At 35.8% G+C, this 4,874-nt stretch overlaps 1 long non-coding RNA gene across 1 annotated transcript; it reads left to right on the top strand.

Moving 5' to 3' along the window:
• The first annotated feature begins 367 nt into the window (after positions 1-367).
• On the top strand, positions 368-2,628 carry LOC130459530 (uncharacterized). The gene is made up of 6 exons (XR_008918961.1): positions 368-451; positions 541-640; positions 1,182-1,259; positions 1,932-2,004; positions 2,104-2,180; positions 2,336-2,628. It is a non-coding gene; the product is annotated as an uncharacterized lncRNA (long non-coding RNA).
• The last annotated feature ends 2,246 nt before the right edge of the window (positions 2,629-4,874 follow it).

Genomic DNA, 4,874 nt, shown 5'->3' on the forward strand with positions numbered 1-4,874 from the left:
GGTCCACTAGGTAAAAAAATTGAGACCCTTCAGCTCTTATATTGGGTCTGTTTCCTAATTTCAATTAATACGGAAAAATCTTTGTTAACTTAGAATCATTCCGTAAAAATAAAAAATGAAAACGTTTGGAATAAAAATGAAAATTTTTTCTCCCTTGTACCATCGAAAAGCAAACCTCAGATCTAAAGGCAATCATCCCAAATTCTCACTCCTTCATTCACAATCAAACCTCCAATTTATCTTCATCAATCACTCCCAAATTTCTGCACCTAATTCGAAGAAAAACCAATTCTTTCAATATTCAAATCAACAAAGGTTATAAAAACCCTAATTTGAAGGAAAATCAATTCTTGTGACGAGATGTAATTTCCAAAGCAGGGAGGTAGGAAGCGGTTAAGTAAGCTCGGATCTTGCTATGGAGCCAAGGTCTCCATTGATGAAGCTGCTTATGGTGGGTATTTTTTTCATTATTCAGTTCAATGTTCGTCCTTATCTCTCAGTGAAAAAATTCCTAAAATGGCGATGATGATGTTGGTGCAGATCTGCGATCGAAAAAAGCAAATTTTCGAGAAATTGGAGCACCAAGCTCTACAACCCTCACCTTCATTCCATTCACAAATTTGAACCTCATATTTCACTGGTATTTTCCTTTCTCCATAATGTTTGATTTGCCCTAGTTCTGTAGTAATTTTAAGCTTTTATGGTTAAAAATGGATGTTATTATTTTCCGGCATCGTAGGTTTGTCAATTAGGGCAACAATTTGTTAATTTTTTCAGCATCTCGAGTGAATTTGTGACTGTTCAGGTATTGTTAGCTATTAAATTATATTTCTCGTTGCTATAATTAGGTTTGATGTTTATATGTGTATTCCATTGAAATTAAAAACTGCCTGATTAATGATTTTATTCACCCTCCGTCGTCACCGTCGGTGACATCTCTGACAAGAATCGCCATTCATTTCCTTCTCTCTCTTTTTGTCACTCTTAGTTTCAGTGTAGTTTTTGTGTGCTTATGTATGAGATTTGATAGTGGAGTTCAATTAATTTTATGAACAAATGGATCAACTTATTTTCAGAAAATGTCATTATCTATTGATTTATTTCAAATTTGAAGTGGAACATTTCTGTTTTTGACGAATGCTTTGATGTTAAGCTAATTTTTTCGTGTTCTCTTTTCTTAGGAGTAAGATGATTAATCATAGTTACAAAAGAAGAGATGGTTCCAACTCCATTTACTGATATTGGCAAGAAAGCCAGAGGTAATTTGGATATTTTTGTTTTTGTTAATAGTAACTTTAACAGGTTTTATGACGTTTGTATTTCGTTTTATTTTGTGTAGATTATGATATTATAATTGTATTTGGTTTAGATTCATTTTATATTTTATTAGATCGGGAATAGTTGATTTGGTGGACATATTTCAATTATTATGTTTTGGAATGATACTGACCATTGGTCAGGAACTCAAGATACTTATGAGCTGAAGCAAAATCAGTTGTTGGTATATCATTGTTCCGAACGAAATCAGTTCCAATAGTAGCTCAAAGTATTGTAATTTATTGCGCATATTGTTCTAGTTTTCTAGGAGAAGCTTTGCATACTACTTTACTGCAGTAGGTATGAGTATTTGAACCTTTTTCCGAGCAGGTGAGTGGAAAGTCACTAAACAGAGGGGAAAAGGTTTTTTTTGCTGGGGAACTGCATGGTTGATGTTTTTAGTTTCAAGAACTATTAGAAGTATCCTTATGTCACTGCTAACATATTAGGAAAAGAGACCCTTGATAAATTTTGCTTGGTTACATGCTTTTCCAGTTTAGAGACGTTGGAAGAGTTTTACATTGATCGAGTATAACAAAGCACACACATATACAATGATCTTACACGCCATTGATTTTGTGTGTTTATGTTTTTCTTTTTGAATTTTTTTGCAGTTGAACATAAAGAATCTTTGCTTTGAGTATGATACAGATCCATATTATCAAGTGTTAGATGCTCTGTGTTGATGTAATGTTTGATCTCTCTTATTCCCCGATTCATATTATCAATATTGTTTTGTTCTTTTTAGCAGATTACTTCCTAATTACTATATGTTGGTGTTCACAGAAATATGGATCTCAACAAGGGATCGAGGTTCTCTCCTGTGAGTTATACACTGTTTGATCCTGGTGGTCATAGATAAGGTACATGCAACCCACATTTGACTCAGCTGTATTACTTAAAACTGGAGCTATATTATTAACTGATGATGAATTTGCTCATTTTGAGCTCCTTCTATTTGGTTGAATATTTTTTTTGGCTAATTCCTTGAATCGACCTTTGTAAAATGTTTCAACAGAATACGAGCAAGCAACCTCTTACTTATAGTCGTTTCTGAAGATTACTGGTTAGCTCTCGTCAATTTGGGTGTACGACTTCAGAGATATACATAGTATATTTTTTTAGTGGGTTTATTTAGGTTGTAACAAGATTTTATTCCTGTACTTGCACAATTTTTGTATTTTTAGAGGTAAAATTTAGATTTATGAAAGTTACAATCATGAATGAATAATTTGTAATTGTGTAGAAGATTTTGGATGTAATATTTGTTTATTTTTCAGTTGGTAATATAAGCAATTATCAATATGCAGACATGTCGGCATAAATATTATTTTTTAAAAAAATTAAAAATTATCAAAGAGACCCGTTAGGTGATATAGAGGGTCTGAGTTTGTTGAATTAAAAAAATAATAAAAATTCAAAGAGACCCATTTTCTTACACATGAGATCTGAATTTAATAAACAAAGAGACCTCATATCTTTAAGAATGGGTCTCTTCCCCTTCTTAATTATTTTTAGTATGCTTTATATAACAGACCCCCTTTCTTGCCTAAGGGGTTTCTTGTTTCTAACAAAGAGACCTCCTCTAGATGAGAGGGTCTCTTAATCAAAGAGACCTCTGAGATAGAGACCTCCACAAAAGGGATCTCTTATGCCATTTTGGAAGGGTCTCTTTGCCCATTTTTGTAGTAGTGTCACTTCATAACCTGCAAAACAGTACATATACAATATATACCATTCACCCATTCATTATCATGAATGGCCCACATAGCTGGTTAGTAAAACACATTATGCATTACACAAACATTTGCAGCAATTAATCAAGGGCACCAATAATCTACAAATTATTCAGTCCTTATTAATTCTAATCAAGTTGTTTTTAACCATAAGGATTTGTAGACCTAATCAAGAGTATATGACTAAAAAAGGGCTCCCACTTAAACCAATAAATTCATATGCTTTGCTAATTTTAAACATAAAAATGTATTTCTAGTCTAACCGGAAACATACAAATTTAATTAAAATTTAAAGCTCATATAAATTTATAATTGAATCCAAAAAGTTTAATTTAAGTTCAGTCGTATTTAAATTAATTCATGATTTTAATTTTAGTAAAATAATTAGAATAAATAAAATTTATTATAATTACAATATTCAAAATTAAAATCCAAGAAAATAATTTAAATTATTAATTTTAAAATTAATTAAAATTACGTAAACTGAAAATTTCAAATTAAAATTTCAAAACGATCTAATCGCAACGTAACAATCCCACGCAACGCACGCCCATGGGCCACACGCACACAGCCATCATTGGCCATGTGCGCGCAGCCCATGCGCTGCATCACATCGCTGCTGCTCACCATCGCAAGGCATCAATCGAACACGCGAGCTGGTGCTCGCTGCGCGCGCCAGCGCTCGATGCACGCGAGCCATCGCTCACTGCGCTCGCTCGCCAGCGCTCGATCCATGCGAGCCATCGCTCGCTGCGCGCGCTTGCCAGCGCTCGATCCATGCGAGCCATCGCTCGCTGCGCGCGCTTGCCAGCGCTCGATCGAGTCGAGCCAACGCTCGCTGCGCGCCTGCCTTTCCGGCACGCGAGCTTGCGCTCATCGCACGAGGCAGCAGTATGCGAGCTGGCGCTCGCTGCGCGCGAGCCATCGACGTTGTGCGTAGCGCTCGTGGCACGCGAGCTTGCGCTCGCTGCGCGCGAGGCTCCGCATGCTTGCGCGAGGCAGTGCGCGCTGTGGCGCAGCACGCTTGCTGCCCACACGCGACTGCTCGTGCCTTGCTCTCGCCCCTGCCCACACGCCCATTGCTCACAGCCCACGACACAAGACAGGGCTACTGCCTTGTGCTCGTGCACCATGCCCTTGCTCGCTGCATTCGTACCGCATGGGCGACGAGCTCCCTTGCTCGTCGTCGCATGCCCGCACTATACAACACCCCTTAAGTGTAACACGTAGCGTCCATTGCTTTGTGCGTGCAAGTTATATGAGCGAGTCGCATTAAAATTAAAAATTTATATTCAAAATTAATGACAAATTAATAAATAATATTAATTTCATAATTTTAGGGCGAAAAATCGAAAATTTATTATTTAATTGATTTCCGATTAACATGGATTCAAGTCTAGGTCATAAAATTTTAAAATTTAACATAAATTTACAATTTTTATGGTGGTTTTTAATCATAGGTATCTAATTAAATTATAACTAATTATGAAAATCAAATTAATTCTAAATTATTCCAATTTTCAACAAATTAATCATAATTACAAATTAGATTGCATAATTAACAAGGCTAGGCATTCAAACTTGTTAAACATATACAGTAGGTCAATCAAAAATTCAAGATTTATCAACAAGAATCGCAAATATTTAATTTAACATCTTAAATTTACGAAATTTTGCATTCGAAAAACTAAAACCTCCGAAAAGTCATAGTTAGGCTTCGAATTTGAGAATTCTGGGTTCGGCCTTTTACATGCGGAATTGACACAAAAATCACTCGATTTGGATGAGTAACGAAGAAACTGCCGAAAAAACTGCGTACGT

Source organism: Spinacia oleracea, chromosome 4 (genome assembly GCF_020520425.1).
Source record: "Spinacia oleracea cultivar Varoflay chromosome 4, BTI_SOV_V1, whole genome shotgun sequence".
Taxonomy (NCBI): domain Eukaryota; kingdom Viridiplantae; phylum Streptophyta; class Magnoliopsida; order Caryophyllales; family Amaranthaceae; genus Spinacia; species Spinacia oleracea.